Below are 17,393 nucleotides of genomic sequence, written 5' to 3'. Positions count from 1 at the left end.
TAAGCACTGTTAAGGGGTTGACGTACGCATCCTGATTCAGTGTGTCCCAAGTTTAATTTGGTTGAACGCACCAAAATGCAAGCAGGTATTGACACCACGAGTTCTTCAAATGTATATAAATCGGCGTTTTATACAAAACCTGTAGGGTATGTTGTATGTGTCGGGTTATGAAATTTTGATGAAAATAATAAAAATTAATAATTTTCCGAAAAATGCGCAAATCGCATTAATTATGTTAATGTGTGTATCAATATGCATAAATTATGATGGTGTGAGTAATTATATGCATAAATTATGATAATCGCGGAGATAATCGTAGTAATTTATGCGGATGCTTGCGATGTTAATGTGTGCAGTTGTGATAATTAGGCTTAGCTTCGTTTATCCAGAGTTATATCCATCAGGATAACACGATTATCATCGATTAAACGTTTACCGATTATCTTAGTGTGTTTATTATTATTTTAGGTCACCAGTTCATATCTCATCACAGGATACAGTTATCGAGAATAAGATAGTTTTGCATGGACTTGGAAAGAAGCACTCGAACAGTTGGTGTTAAGCAATTTTATTCTAACAAGCATGTGACATTCTATCATGCAGGTCAAACATGCGTCAATAATTCATGAGCAAGATTATGCAATGAACTAATATGAATGACAAAACTCATGCATTTACGATATTATACGATTACCTAGTATGAATGACTAAACATTTTTTTTTTCATGTAACTCGACGGCAGCAACTGCTTTGCACGATCCGTTGATATTGAACGCACCACCTCGAAATGGCAACCCTTTCTGAAACGCAATGACAATTTTTCTTATTCGTGTGCGTGCTGTGTGTGCGTTGTCCCCTGGTAATATTAATTAATTCTTAGAGCCGGGAGTTGTGTCGTTAGCTTGTGTGGTGTGGGAGGATACAAACAGCGGCCAGAGGTTTCCTCTGGGTTGGGCGTGGCCGCAGCGAGTCGTGCTGCTCCCTCGCTTGGGCGTGTCTCTGCTCGTGCTCTCTCTCTCCCCACTGCTCGATTGAGTTTCCACGACGCTCGCCGACGTGGTGCGCGATGATTCCGTCGCCGGATAGCGCGCAGCTCCTCCACGAGTCGGCACGACGCTCGGTGACGTCCGAGTCGTGCTGCTCTTGCGCTCTCTCTCCCTCTACTGCTAGATGATGAGTTGGCACGATGCTCGATGACGCCCGGGTCGTGCTGTTCTTGTCGCTCTTTCCTTGATCGCTGCCAACTTCACACGGACACTCGCCCTTGCTTCAGACTGTGTTGGCTTGTGGCTCTGGACGACGCGGCTGTGCTCACTGGGTGGTGGTCGGTCTGAGTATCCAACACTGCACATTCGATGGCGCTTTCTCTCTCTTGGTGGCAGCCCCCGGCTTCTCCACTGCTCGATTGATTGTTGAGTCGGCACGATGCTCGCCGTCGCTCTGGACGTCTGGTCTGTTCTCACTGGGTCGTTGGTCGGTGTGCGCCTCAAACACACTGCACATTCGATGGCGCTGTCCTCTTCCTCACAGCCGTTTGACCAGGCTTTCTCCACTGCTTCGCGCTCTCTGCTTTGCTCGCTTGGTCGACGCTTGGCGATCTCCGCCCTTTTACAGGTTGATTGCTTGTCGTCACTCGTCACTCTCTCTGCTCCGTGCTTCTCTTGTTCGTGTAGCTGCCAGCTTCACTCGCACTTAACTTCGTTCTGCGAGAAGCGGCACCTGCTATCGGCATCGGTGTTTCGTTTCCTCACGACGCTCCGCCAGCCGGAGCACGGCTGAAACCCAGCCCCGACCCAGGTTGAACTCAGACTTCTGCGACTCGAACGACTCCTCCTCGTTCCATCACTTCTCGAGGCACGATCTGCCACACCTCTCTTGCGAGCCCCGTCGCACCGCTGAGCGCGACTCGGACTGACTGCTTTCAGGCTGCCACTTTAACGATGTCTCGTCGTCCCATCTCTCCTCGAGGCACGACTGCCACAGCTCTCTTGTGAGCCCTGTCGCAACGCTGCGTCGCAAACCGAGTTGCGAGCCCGAGTACGACTCAACCCAGACTGCTCGTTCGCTGTGTGCGCCCGTGCCTAACTCAAAACGCGACTCCCCTCTCCTGCGCATTCCTTGTGAGCGGGCAACAAAAACACAAACAGAGCGAGAAGAAGCAGACACCCCCCCTCCTTGCGACCTTTCTGCTCCCTTCTTGCCCGCCCCGCGCGGGTCATTCCGAGGCCAGACCCCGCTGGAAGACAAGGGTGGCTGAGGAGATGTTTGTAATACATTAATGTGGTCCTGTGTTAATTTTAGAACTTTCGTGACTGCAGGAATTATTATTTGTTTCTTTCGGTTAAGTCACGTCTAAAGATAAAATAATTAATTAAATAAAATAATAGAATACGACGTTTCGATTGCAACACAAGCAATCATCATCAGGTATAATGAAATAGCGACATAAAATCTAACCAGAAAACTATAGACAGACATATTAGCAGACAGATATCACCAAGATACATAGCGAGAGCAACACAGGTAACAGAGAGGGGTGATCGTCTCTGTGTGGTGGCCTTAAATAGACAGAGGGGGGGGGCGGAGGCAGAGAGAGGGAGGAGGGTTAGAGAAAAAATTAGCATATCAATGAGTGGTCAACAGACGTGGTGCTGCGAATGCGATGGCACGGCAAGCAAGCCTGAAAATCAGGACACACTAAAATTAAATAACCTAGTAAAATATCGAAATGTAATGTAATACAACACAGAGGGTCGGTCAACACACAATTAACGCATAGCCTGGTTGATTACGTATTTCAAAGATTGCTAAGTTAGAATTTAAGTGTGAACAATCTAAAGAGAGGACACAGGCAGAGAAAACAAGTCGCCAGAGAGAGAGAAAAAAGATAAGCTTAAAACTTCCCCGTAGAAGTGGTTCAATCTTAATTTTAGAACTTTCGTGACTGCAGGAATTATTATTTGTTTCTTTCGGTTAAGTCACGTCTAAAGATAAAATAATAAATAAAATAAAATAATAGAATACGACGTTTCGATTGCAACACAAGCAATCATCATCAGGTATAATGAAATAGCGACATAAAATCTAACCAGAAAACTATAGACAGACATATTAGCAGACAGATATCACCAAGATACATAGCGAGAGCAACACAGGTAACAGAGAGGGGTGATCGTCTCTGTGTGGTGGCCTTAAATAGACAGAGGGGGGGGGCGGAGGCAGAGAGAGGGAGGAGGGTTAGAGAAAAAATTAGCATATCAATGAGTGGTCAACAGACGTGGTGCTGCGAATGCGATGGCACGGCAAGCAAGCCTGAAAATCAGGAGGACACACTAAAATTAAATAACCTAGTAAAATATCGAAATGTAATGTAATACAACACAGAGGGTCGGTCAACACACAATTAACGCATAGCCTGGTTGATTACGTATTTCAAAGATTGCTAAGTTAGAATTTAAGTGTGAACAATCTAAAGAGAGGACACAGGCAGAGAAAACAAGTCGCCAGAGAGAGAGAAAAAAGATAAGCTTAAAACTTCCCCGTAGAAGTGGTTCAATCTTAATTTTAGAACTTTCGTGACTGCAGGAATTATTATTTGTTTCTTTCGGTTAAGTCACGTCTAAAGATAAAATAATAAATAAAATAAAATAATAGAATACGACGTTTCGATTGCAACACAAGCAATCATCATCAGGTATAATGAAATAGCGACATAAAATCTAACCAGAAAACTATAGACAGACATATTAGCAGACAGATATCACCAAGATACATAGCGAGAGCAACACAGGTAACAGAGAGGGGTGATCGTCTCTGTGTGGTGGCCTTAAATAGACAGAGGGGGGGGCGGAGGCAGAGAGAGGGTGGAGGGTTAGAGAAAAAATTAGCATATCAATGAGTGGTCAACAGACGTGGTGCTGCGAATGCGATGGCACGGCAAGCAAGCCTGAAAATCAGGAGGACACACTAAAATTAAATAACCTAGTAAAATATCGAAATGTAATGTAATACAACACAGAGGGTCGGTCAACACACAATTAACGCATAGCCTGGTTAACCAGGCTATGCGTTAATTGTGTGTTGACTGGTCGGTCAACACACCGGTCGGTCAACACACCGGGTCGGTCAACACACAATTAACGCATAGCCTGGTTAACCAGGCTATGCGTTAATTGTGTGTTACATTACATTTCGATATTTTACTAGGTTATTTAATTTTAGTGTGTCCTCCTGATTTTCAGGCTTGCTTGCCGTGCCATCGCATTCGCAGCACCACGTCTGTTGACCACTCATTGATATGCTAATTTTTTCTCTAACCCTCCTCCCTCTCTCTGCCTCCGCCCCCCCCCTCTGTCTATTTAAGGCCACCACACAGAGACGATCACCCCTCTCTGTTACCTGTGTTGCTCTCGCTATGTATCTTGGTGATATCTGTCTGCTAATATGTCTGTCTATAGTTTTCTGGTTAGATTTTATGTCGCTATTTCATTATACCTGATGATGATTGCTTGTGTTGCAATCGAAACGTCGTATTCTATTATTTTATTTTATTTATTATTTTATCTTTAGACGTGACTTAACCGAAAGAAACAAATAATAATTCCTGCAGTCACGAAAGTTCTAAAATTAAGATTGAACCACTTCTACGGGGAAGTTTTAAGCTTATCTTTTTTCTCTCTCTCTGGCGACTTGTTTTCTCTGCCTGTGTCCTCTCTTTAGATTGTTCACACTTAAATTCTAACTTAGCAATCTTTGAAATACGTAATCAACCAGGCTATGCGTTAATTGTGTGTTGACCGACCCTCTGTGTTGTATTACATTACATTTCGATATTTTACTAGGTTATTTAATTTTAGTGTGTCCTCCTGATTTTCAGGCTTGCTTGCCGTGCCATCGCATTCGCAGCACCACGTCTGTTGACCACTCATTGATATGCTAATTTTTTCTCTAACCCTCCTCCCTCTCTCTGCCTCCGCCCCCCCCCCCTCTGTCTATTTAAGGCCACCACACAGAGACGATCACCCCTCTCTGTTACCTGTGTTGCTCTCGCTATGTATCTTGGTGATATCTGTCTGCTAATATGTCTGTCTATAGTTTTCTGGTTAGATTTTATGTCGCTATTTCATTATACCTGATGATGATTGCTTGTGTTGCAATCGAAACGTCGTATTCTATTATTTAATTTAATTTATTATTTTATCTTTAGACGTGACTTAACCGAAAGAAACAAATAATAATTCCTGCAGTCACGAAAGTTCTAAAATTAAGATTGAACCACTTCTACGGGGAAGTTTTAAGCTTATCTTTTTTCTCTCTCTCTGGCGACTTGTTTTCTCTGCCTGTGTCCTCTCTTTAGATTGTTCACACTTAAATTCTAACTTAGCAATCTTTGAAATACGTAATCAACCAGGCTATGCGTTAATTGTGTGTTGACCGACCCTCTGTGTTGTATTACATTACATTTCGATATTTTACTAGGTTATTTAATTTTAGTGTGTCCTCCTGATTTTCAGGCTTGCTTGCCGTGCCATCACATTCGCAGCACCACGTCTGTTGACCACTCATTGATATGCTAATTTTTTCTCTAACCCTCCTCCCTCTCTCTGCCTCCGCCCCCCCCCTCTGTCTATTTAAGGCCACCACACAGAGACGATCACCCCTCTCTGTTACCTGTGTTGCTCTCGCTATGTATCTTGGTGATATCTGTCTGCTAATATGTCTGTCTATAGTTTTCTGGTTAGATTTTATGTCGCTATTTCATTATACCTGATGATGATTGCTTGTGTTGCAATCGAAACGTCGTATTCTATTATTTTATTTAATTTATTATTTTATCTTTAGACGTGACTTAACCGAAAGAAACAAATAAAATAATAAGTGGTCCTGTGTGTTACATTTATTCTTGAATTATATTTTGTGAGTTCCTTCGGTCTTAGTATCGTGGTTATCATTCGTCTATGTTTAATGAATTTCGTAATGATCCTCTTCACATTATTATTTTGGGCTTCGCCAAGTTTAGTTCTGCAGAGATTGGTGTTTTTATTCTGAGTTATTTTTTTTTTAATGTCCTGAGGTTAAATGTACTATGCACTTAAGCTTTCTGGAATTCGTACTCTTTAGTTTTTCGGAAGGTCGTGTAGATAGGAAACATATACTTCTAAATAATATGTAAGCGGTGAATATAAGGGAATTACTAATAATAAAAATTATTGTTTGTTGGTTAATTATCTATGTTAAGTTTCTACTTTTCGGTAAGGAAAACGTTAAGAAAACGCGAGTTTCAACCGTTGTTTGCTCTGCACCTTATCTGTACATCTCCAGATGTCTTTGGGAGGTTAGTCCATACATCTTTTGTCCATCTGGATGTCTATGACCTCTCTGTCACCGACTTCTTACCAGTTTAATGGCCGTTTCACAGATTCCTGGTGTGTTTGTAGTGGGTTGTTTTCATTATTTAATTAAAAGGTATATATAGATATAATAAAAAGAGAAATAGTTTTTTTTTATTATTCTTAATATTAATAACGGAAAACAGGGCATAGATCCAACAGGTACAAAGTTCATGTTATAAAACTGCAGACAAGATGGTATGAACAATTTGCACAATAGTAAGCTAGGGTTGTAGAGTTAATATCCATCGGGAACTTGGCAAGATTTATCAAACAACCAAAGGGTGTCTTTGTAGGTGGAGGTTGTGTCGGAATAGCTATTACAAAAATCTGAGTTGCAATTATGCCTCTGATCTTCAAAACAATTTGGCTCGGGAGGCATCAAAGAAGCCTGGTTTTCTTTTCCGCGCCAAAGCCTCCTTTAGTGGTACTATACAAAGCCCACGTTTTGCGAGGGGGAAACCCCAAATAAATACCTCTACAGTAAGATGCCTGTCTCCCCATACGGTTTACCCGTATTCTTGCACAGGGAAATTGAGTTTTCAGGTTTTATACGGCGTACAGCCATTTCAATAACGGGCATTTGTTTTGCCTATTTGTGTTTCTATTTGTATCTCCCTCGTGATGGGACTGCAGGATGAACGTTGATATTTATAAGGGTACGGGGTGATCAATACGCTCTGAATTGATATGTAATAAGCTAAGCACTGATAAGGGGTTGACAGGTATGCAGTCATAAATACTAAAGGCTTTTATATTCTTGTTTCTTTCGGTGAAGTCACGTAGAAGGGAAACAATCAAATACAAAATATTGTTTTATATTTGTCTATATAACATTTTTATTATTTTATTGTTCCCCTTCTACGTGACTTTACCGAAAGAAACCAAAATATGAAATCCCTGCAGTCACGAAAGCTTTTAATCAAATACCAAAGCCGTCTTTTTACACGAATCCCAAGAAATTAGCGATGACGTCATGTCACCCCTTCAATAAATGACGTCATGTCACAACCCCTTCAATAAAACGTCATGTCACACCCTCTTCAATAGATGACGTCATGTCACACCTCTTCAAACAATGACGTCACGCTCAGGAGCTTCGGCCCCCAAATGACGCGCGTGGACAGTGGCGGAACAGTGCGAATTTGAATGAAGGCAACGCCGTCTCTGACCAAATTAGCGATTTACCTCGTCAACCAGCCGCTTCGTGAACCATGGCCTCGGGTCAGGGAGGCTCGCTGCCTCCCGGTGGCGGTGGCCAGGGCTTCGCGGGCCCTGGGACGTTAGGGGTACTGGGGGGCCCGAGCGGTGTAGGGGGGGTAGTCGGAGGGGGGGCCGGGATCGGTGTCTCCGCCGGGGTCCCCGGGCCGCGCGAGGTGAACATGGCCTCGCTGTGCCGCATCGGGCAGGAGACGGTGCAGGACATCGTGACGAGGACCACGGAGATCTTCCAGATACTGCGCTACATGCAGGTGAGCGATGGCTTCGAAGGCCACACACGTGTGGTTGATTGTTGATCAGCATGGGGTGGAAAAAAACAAATTTTTCCAGCGGCAGGCATCGGGTTTTTTCTTGAATACAATTAAACCCGATTTCGGGGAATTAAAACCTGGTTTAATGAATACGAAACTCTGCAAGGCTTAGGCTGCTTCCTCGTCGGTGCTGCTATCGTACTCGGGGGGCCGTCGGGCACGGGGTAGCAGAGGTGTGGACTCGAGTCATGTGACTTGGACTCGAGTCAGACTCGAGTCATGAATTTGATGACTTCAGACTCGACTCGACAAAATGTACAAAGACTTGCAACTCGACTTGGACTTTAACATCAATGACTCGTGACTTCACTTGGACTTGCGCCTTTTGACTCGAGAAGACTTGCTACTTCCCATGAAAACTGGGGGAAAAAATGTTCACACGGCCGCGCCGCTCTCAGTTTATCTGCATCTGTGAAAGAAATGTGCATCACCTGTATGCATGCAGAGAGCACGCGCGCTGCCTGCACGACATCCAATCACTGTAGTCCCACGTTGTTTTGATTGGACAGCATCTAAGCAGGCACATTGCAAGACAACCAATGAAGCGCAACAAGCAACAACGCGCCAGTTGGCAAAATGATACCGAAGATAGTTTCGTTTGGCTATAAAAATTACGATGTAGTCGACAAAAAACGAGTTGCAATTTGCAAAACATGCGGGTCGAAGATTACAGACGGTGCTGCCACAACGTCTAACTTTGTTCGACACCTGAAGTTGCACAAAGAAAGGTAAGTTTTGAACGAATGCTAAGCACCTTATCGGATGTACCGTAACTTACTAGCTGCTGCATATTTACTGTATCAACGAGACAGTAAACGCACGTCTCCCTTGCTGGTTAATGTTTACAAAAATAGGGATTTTTGAACCCCGATTATATGAGGTACATGAGTGTAACACACTCAGATGGAAAACCTCTTCAACATCATGTCAACGTCCGTTTTAAAGTATCATTTCTACCTTGCTGCTAGACGGATAAACACAAATGTATATCTCAGTCTCTCCAACACACATGAGACAAAAACAGGCCTTCCAGTTTTACTCTTTCAATCGTTCAGTTTCAGAGTGGCTGGTGTGCTGCCTCATTGAGGTCGTTTATGTAATTTTGGTTAATCACAACTAAGCTGAACTGTCGCTGAAGACATAAACTATCACAATTAAACAATGAATGAGGCAGCAGTAGACCTGCAATTGCTGTGTGATGCAGCAAGGCACCATGGAATCTGGTGTGCAGGAGAGAGTGAACTATAAAGCAGGGGTTCCCAAACTTTACCATGACAAGGCCCCCCATATACCAGTAGATTCCAGCCAAGGCCCCCCCTGACATGGGCCGTGCCACACTCTTTTTTCTGTGCACCTCCTTTCACAACTCGATGGAGTTGGTGCATCCCTAAACCCATCCAAGTACAACAGGAAACATAGTAAGACATATACACTGTAAAGAGGAAAATGATGACACAGTCACAGAAGATCCACCATTAGCCTTCCCTTTTCATATCATGCCCAAACAGCAGGCAGCGCATGGACATAGCGTGCTACCGTAGTCTAGGTCTGTGAGGCAGCGCACCACTGGGATATATACAGTATATAATAAAATAATAACGATTATAGTAGTAATGTTCAGAGATGCAATAGATTATTATAGTGCAGTTCTTAACTAATGGGGATATTGTTTAGCTTATTTTTGGTTTAATTTGGTTTATTTTACTTATTTAATTTATTCAATTATTTTGTTTTGCTATACTTTTCATGCCAACTTGCCATGGCCCCCCTAGCACCCCCTCGCGGCACCCAGGGGTCCCCGTCCCCACTTTGAAAACCACTGCTATAAAGCATATGACTTCAGTTTCTCGAGGGAAAGGGCTTTCTTATGACTTTTGAAGCAGTGAAAATATTCTTAATATTGCATACACTGAAACTGAAATGTATTATCGTATACCGTAGTGTACAATAGACAATGAATATTAACACAACAACATTGATATGAGTAAAGAGTAGTTTCAAATACAACATGTGTGGCTATAAGGGATTTTCTGACATCTGTTTCATATTCTTTTCTGTTACAGGTATGAAGAATACCAGATGAACAAAAGCATCGTAGATGAACCACAACAGCCTTCAATCTCACAATTCCTGGACACTCGTGTAGGGCGTTACAGCATGAGCCACCCACAGCAGAAGGCCATCTCCAATGCGATACGGTCTGACTTGATTATTGATTGCAATTTTCCTCTATCTATTGTGGAAAATAAGAGCTTTCGTCACTTTCTGGCTGTGCTGGACAGCAAGTATACCCCAGTCTGTCGCCGAACGCTGACCACAAAAACAGAGAGCCTTGCTGAGGAGAGACGTTCAAAGTTAAAAACTCAATTGAGCAACACTGACCATGTTTCAGTCACTGTGGACATTTGGTCTGATCGAAAGATGAGGGGATTCCTTGGTGTCACTGTGCACTGGATGGAGAGAGATGCAGAGAGAGTACAGCTAAAGACAAATCTCTTGGCCTGCAACCGCTTCAAAGGCTCTCACACAGCGGAGCGCATCTGTGACCAATTTGAGGCAATATGTGATGAATACAACATCAAAGCTAAATTGGACTATATCATTAGTGACAATGCTGCTAACATGCGCAAGGCATTTACGGTCTGCTTCCCCAGCGAACAGGAGGAAGATGATGATGCTGGAGATAATCTTGATGATCCTGAGCTATGGCATGACTTAACCCTAGAAGACCAGCAAACCGTCGATGCTGCTATGGCAAAGAAACAGCGCCTGCAGTGTTTTGCACACACATTGCAGCTGGTGGTGGGAGACGGTTTGAAAGAAACAAAAGCGGCATGTCCTTCTCTCTCCAAGTTATCAAAACTTAGCTCCCTGCTCCACACAAGCACAACGTTTAAAGACATATTCGATGGTGAATTTGGGGAGCACAGAGGCATCCCTGCTGCAGTGAGCACGAGGTGGAATTCTACACTGCGGCAGGTGAAAGCAGTCCTTCATTGTGATCAGCAAAAGCTCTGCGCAGTTCTTGAGAAGGCCGAGCATAAAGAACTGTCATTCACACTACGAGAGTGGAATCTGCTGAAGGAGTTGGTGGACATCTTGAAACCGTTCGGAGAAGCAACTGATTTGACACAGGGGGAGAAAGTCATTACAATCAGTGCAGTAGTTCCATCCGTCTTGTCCCTCAATCACCATCTTGAGAAGCTGAAGCCTCAAGTTCGTTTCCTGAGCGGCCTGGTCAGAGGTCTGCAGGCATCCCTGGAAAAAAGATTTCTTGGGATCTTCATTAATGTGAAAATGGCCCAGTCTCAAGAAGGGATCACTGCCCCCTTTTCAGACACAGTCTACCTGAAAGCAGCTGCCTTGGATCCAGCCTTTTGTCTGCTGTGGATTGAGCCCCATGTGCTGGTCAACCGTGACATCAAGGCAGAGGTGGCACAACGAGTTAAAGGTAAATCTTATTGACTTGCAATGCAACTTAAATGCAACGTAAAATAATTTGATCTTAATCTGATCTAGGATCTAATGTGATATTAATCTGACTTTAACAATAATAACAATTTTCAGTCTTGCACAGTATCATCAACATCAGTAATGGTAATAAGAGCTCTTTTGTTTCTGCTGTTGTGACACGTTTTTTTAGAATTGATCCTGAAAGATGCTGCAGAGACGGAGCAACCTGTGCCTGTGCCGGTGCCTGCTGAAGAAGAACTAGAGGACATGGAAGGAGAAGGGCTGTTTGCTGCATACCATAAGAGGCAGAAAAGGGATGTTGGGACCCCACCAGCAGTACAGCTAAGTCACTACATTGACATGGCAGAAGGACAGAATGCCCTTTTGTTCTGGGCACTGAACAGTAAGACTCTTCCTTCACTCTTTCAAGTAGCCATCCGAGTCTTGGCTGTGCCTGCTTCTAGTGCTCCAGTGGAGCGAGTTTTCAGCCATGGTGGCATCATTCTGCGTCCCCATCGTGCACAAATGACTGACAGACTTTTGGCCAATTTGATCTTTTGCAAATGCAATGCAGTGTAGGGGCCTCCCTCCACCTGTCCACAGCACGCATGCGCACACACACTCACTCTCTGCTCATCACCTGTCCACACAGCTCTCTCTCTCTTATACACACCAGTCTCTATGGAGGCATTCCAATTATATTATCAGGTTGGTCCAGTTTTTCAGAAGTGATAATTTTGAGGAGTGAGGATTTTATTGATGACATGTTTAAAAAAGTTTAGGCTAAAAGAACCCATGTCTATTTGAAAGTTAAACTGTTTTGCAATATGAGGTCAATGCAATACAGGACTGAAGCTGCTGTGCATTGACTAGTGCAATATGCTGTTGAAATAAGGGCATTTTTTGTGAAAATTAAATTTTCTGTTTTTTACTGTGTTTGATTAATGTCATTGTATAAAAAGAGGTTTAAATAAATACAAATCTTACAGACATACATGATTTGTATAAATGTTATTTCTGTGGTAAGAGGACTTGAAATGGCTCGAAACTAAAATGGTAGGACTTTGGACTCGACTTGAGACTTGCAGGCTTTGACTTCTGACTCGACTTGGGACTTGCCTCATCTTTGACTCGACTTGACTCGGGACTCGAGAGCAAAGACTTGAGACTTACTTGTGACATGCATAACATTGACTTTGTCCCACCTCTGCGGGGTAGTCGTAGATTGCGGGCAGGTTGGTCGTGATGAACACGAGCTTCTCCTCCACAATCGTGGGCGCCAGTGAGTTCCTTAGCTTGGAATGGATGAAGCTCATCGTTGAGAAGTGCGGTTCTGCAATTAGAACCAATTAAACCGGATTTCTCACAATTTCAGATGATCGGGCTTAATATAAAAAGACAATTAAACCCGATTGTGCCACCCTTGGGGTTGATGAGGCTTCACCGCGCGGGGTCAACGCACAGTTCGCTAACCACTGCGCCACCGCTCCACCCAGAGATATTATTAATAATATAAATATTGGAGCGTTGTGTCGATCGTCTGCTGGGATGACGGCCCACCACATGTGGTGTTTTAGTCGTAGGGGGTGGTTGACCATTCTCAATGGTCAGTGCGAGTTGGCGAAGGCACGGTTGCAAGTGCTTGGAACTCTAAAGAGAGTGGCCAGCCAACAGAGCCCTCTCATGATCGTACAGCAGACACACTCTGAATACGTTTATCGAATGAAGCAAGATTATACGAACTTTGCCTGCAGTGACACACGTATTGTTCGCAGGCTGTATCCAAGCCCTAATCCTTTATATGTGGCCTGGGGTCTTGTCAAATCTAGCCACCGGGAAATATCCATCCTGCTGGCTGTAAGTTCCACACTCCGGAATAAATAGTCCAGATGAACATGGTATGTTTGTAGTAGTACACGCCTCACCATCTGTCCCGGTGTGTCTCGCTCCATCCCTGCGTGACCACCAACCACCCCCTCGAGACCCGAACCCGCCGACCCGAGTTCGATTTCGCGACCACAAACACCAGCGACGATTATCGGAAGCGGTGCTGGGCCTCCCCTAGGTTGGCTCAGCCTCAAAATTAATGCCTCTGGTGTAATGTTGTAAAACATCGCCACTTGGGAGACAAAGGCGACCGGTCGCGTTGCTCGGCCACCCATCCCCCGCGTGTACCTTGCCTGCCTTTCATAGGTGTCACATTCACGAACAGCACTTGCCTCTACACTCGTTAAAGTCTATCCGGCGTTGAAGGTGGTGGGATGGGGGGGGGGATGACCTCTGTCTCTGGGATTTGTGCAGCTCCCCAACGGCGGCTCGTACTTGCCGAGCACGCACGCCGACCGGCTGAGCAAGCTGCAGGAGCACCTGCGACAGCTGACGGTGCTCTTCCGCAAGCTGCGTCTCATCTACGACAAATGCAACGAGACTTGTTCCCTCCTGCAGCCCGAGGTGCCCCCCTCCACACCCCCCCCCACCCCCCCACACACCCCCCCCCACACCCCCCCACACTTTGGCAGCGCGCGCCGCCTCCACAGCCCCGTTCGCATATGGGGTCAAATCTCAGGGACATTACTGGTAGGAACCACCTGGTTCCACCAGCCCACAGGGGATTATTGTGTCCGTCCGTTGTGCATCCAAAAATGGGAGGGGTGGGGCTGGGTGGAGAGGGGAGGGTGGGGAGGGGCTGGGTGGGGAAGGTGGGGAGGGGCTGGGTGGGAGGGGTGGGGCTGGGTGGGAGGGGTGGGGCGGGGTGGGGCTGGGTGGGGAGGGGTGGGGCTGGGTGGGGAGGGGTGGGGAGGGGTGGGGCTGGGTGGGGAGGGGTGTGGAGGGGTGGGGCTGGGTGGGAAGGGGTGGGGCTGGGTGGGGAGGGGTGGGGCTGGGTGGGGAGGGGTGGGGCTGGGTGGGGCTGGGTGGGGAGGGTGGGGCTGGGTGGGGAGGGGTGGGGCTGGGAGGGGTGGGGCTGGGTGGGGAGGGGTGGGGAGGGGTGGGGCTGGGTGGGGAGGGGTGGGGCTGGGTGGGGAGGGGTGGGGCTGGGTGGGGAGGGGTGGGGAGGGGTGGGGCTGGGTGGGGCTGGGTGGGGAGGGGTGGGGCTGGGTGGGGAGGGGTGGGGCTGGGTGGGGAGGGGTGGGGCTGGGTGGGGAGGGGTGGGGCTGGGTGGGGAGGGGTGGGGCTGGGTGGGGAGGGGTGGGGCTGGGTGGGGAGGGGTGGGGCTGGGTGGGCAGGGGTGGGGCTGGGTGGGGAGGGGTGGGGCTGGGTGGGGAGGGGTGGGGCTGGAAGGGGTGGGGCTGGGAGGGGTGGGGCTGGGTGGGGAGGGTGGGGAGGGGTGGGGAGGGGTGGGGCTGGGTGGGGTGGGGCTGGGTGGGGAGGGGTGGGGCTGGGTGGGGAGGGGTGGGGCTGGGTGGGGAGGGGTGGGGCTGGGTGAGGCTGGGTGGGGAGGGGTGGGGCTGGGTGGGGAGGGGTGGGGCTGGGTGGGGAGGGGTGGGGCTGGGTGGGGAGGGGTGGGGAGGGGTGGGGCCGGGTGGGGAGGGGTGGGGCCGGGTGGGGAGGGGTGGGGCCGGGTGGGGAGGGGTGGGGCCGGGTGGGGAGGGGTGGGGCAGGGTGGGGAGGGGTGGGGCCTGGTGGGGAGGGGTGGGGAGGGGTGGGGAGGGGTGGGGCCGGGTGGGGAGGGGTGGGGCCGGGTGGGGAGGGGTGGGGCCGGGTGGGGAGGGGTGGGGCCGGGTGGGGAGGGGTGGGGCCGGGTGGGGAGGGGTGGGGCCGAGTGGGGAGGTGTGGGCCGGGTGGGGAGGGGTGGGGCCGGGTGGGGAGGGGTGGGGCCTGGTGGGGCCTGGTGGGGAGGGGTGGGGAGGGGTGGGGAGGGGTGGGGCTGGGTGGGGAGGGGTGGGGCTGGGTGGGGAGGGGTGGGGCTGGGTGGGGAGGGGTGGGGTGGGGCTGGGTGGGGAGGGGTGGGGCTGGGTGGGGAGGGGTGGGGCTGGGTGGGGAGGGGTGGGGCTGGGAGGGGTGGGGCTGGGTGGGGAGGGGTGGGGCTGGGTGGGGCTGGGTGGGGAGGGGTGGGGCTGGGTGGGGAGGGGTGGGGCTGGGTGGGGAGGGGTGGGGCTGGGTGGGGAGGGGTGGGGCTGGGTGGGGAGGGGTGGGGCTGGGTGGGGAGGGGTGGGGCTGGGTGGGGAGGGGTGGGGCTGGGTGGGGAGGGGTGGGGCTGGGTGGGGAGGGGTGGGGCTGGGTGGGGAGGGGTGGGGCTGGGTGGGGAGGGGTGGGGCTGGGTGGGGAGGGGTGGGGCTGGGTGGGGAGGGGTGGGGCTGGGTGGGGAGGGGTGGGGCTGGGTGGGGAGGGGTGGGGCTGGGTGGGGAGGGGTGGGGCTGGGTGGGGAGGGGTGGGGCTGGGTGGGGAGGGGTGGGGCTGGGTGGGGAGGGGTGGGGCTGGGTGGGGAGGGGTGGGGCTGGGTGGGGAGGGGTGGGGCTGGGTGGGGAGGGGTGGGGCTGGGTGGGGAGGGGTGGGGCTGGGTGGGGAGGGGTGGGGCTGGGTGGGGAGGGGCTGGTCACCCCGTGGTGCCCTTATAAAACTCAACGTTTAACCTACTCACGCCGGCTTGTGTCCGCCCTCACAGTCGGCCATATTTGCGGAATACACCACGCCGCCATTAACCCTGGCCATTGACCGAGCAACCCAACGTTCCTACCAGCTCCCTCCGCAGGAATGTGTTAATTATCACGTCGCCAATAGGCAGGCGACATTGTGTAAATTAAGGCACGGGTTGTTTCATTCGCTGTATGAAACATAGAATTGGGAAACTTTGATTTCAATTCTAAAGTGGGTCATAACGTGTAGCATTGCATCAGGGCCCCACGGTGTAAAAATCAGTGGTTTAATGCCTGTACAAATCAAATTTTCTTCAGTCCAACTCTACTCTAAAGGAGGGTGGGTCACTGCCCCCGAAACGTCACTTTATCAATATTATTTTCGGATGAAAACCTCTGAGCAAAGTGTGGCGAGTTTGTGCTCGTGCACTACACTGCTAAGGCGATGCCTCAACCCTTTTTGTATTACATAAAGCACTGCGCGTGTAGATTATTTTATTTGTACCCTCAGGAAAACGATATCATGTACATAGCCGCCATATTACTAAGGGCGCACGTCATAATGTGAAGGGGTGTGACGTCATCGGATATGAATTCCCCCCTCCCACCACTTCCCCTTCCAGCTCAGAATCAGAATCGATTTATTTAAAGTATGACATTTTTTATAATCGACTTTATCCTTTCTGGCAATAAAACGAGTCTTAAGATGTTCAAACACCAAATGGAAACCTTTTGCAAGGAATCATATCTGCATTTAATCACACACAGTCCTTGTGGTGAACATGCAAACTGAACGTGCTCTGACAATCTCTGGTCATCGTCTTTGAAACTGATTGGCCTACACCACAGCAGCCTTCTTTAGAGGCCAGTCTCACCAGTGTCATAACAGAGAACAACGCCAAAAGGCGAACAGTTTATTTATTTAAACTGGAGAAATCCGATGAGCTATAAAGCTCTTTTTCACAGATATTCAGTAGGGGCGGGTTCAGACCGTTACAACAAACAATAGTCTTTGGTTTTTTCGGTAAGTCACGTTTCGGGCGCAACACAAGCGTCCTTCTTCAGGTGGGGACAACTTAGCGAAAGCACTTCAAATCTAGAACAAACAATAGGAGTACAAAATAGTACGGGAAAGGTGAGCAAATCACAAACTATAAATATACACAAATAAAATGTTACTATTTTTGTTTATTTTACCAGGTAAAGCCCACTGAGCGATTAGCTTCTTTTTCAGAAGCGACCTGGCTCTTACAAATGATTGCTCAACGTAGTGGCGTATTACGTGGAAATTTATAGCAGCCAAATAATCTAAAGAATCTATTCGGCCCAGGAATGTAGCACGAAGTCGTTATGCTAATGAAGGCTCTCGTTGACCTCACTACAAAAGGGTGACCCAAAATTCAGCGTGCCAGCAACAATTGATAATTTTAATACTAATTAGTTTA

At 48.3% G+C, this 17,393-nt stretch overlaps 1 long non-coding RNA gene across 1 annotated transcript; it reads left to right on the top strand.

The window, feature by feature from the left end:
- The first annotated feature begins 7,468 nt into the window (after positions 1-7,468).
- Positions 7,469-13,817, top strand: LOC144940673 (uncharacterized). The gene is made up of 4 exons (XR_013639154.1): positions 7,469-7,861; positions 9,985-11,372; positions 11,565-12,656; positions 13,676-13,817. It is a non-coding gene; the product is annotated as an uncharacterized LOC144940673 (long non-coding RNA).
- Positions 13,818-17,393: the final 3,576 nt, after the last annotated feature.

This window comes from Lampetra fluviatilis, chromosome 23 (genome assembly GCF_964198595.1).
Source record: "Lampetra fluviatilis chromosome 23, kcLamFluv1.1, whole genome shotgun sequence".
NCBI classification, from domain to species: domain Eukaryota; kingdom Metazoa; phylum Chordata; class Hyperoartia; order Petromyzontiformes; family Petromyzontidae; genus Lampetra; species Lampetra fluviatilis.
This window is presented reverse-complemented; position numbering and strand designations above follow the sequence as displayed.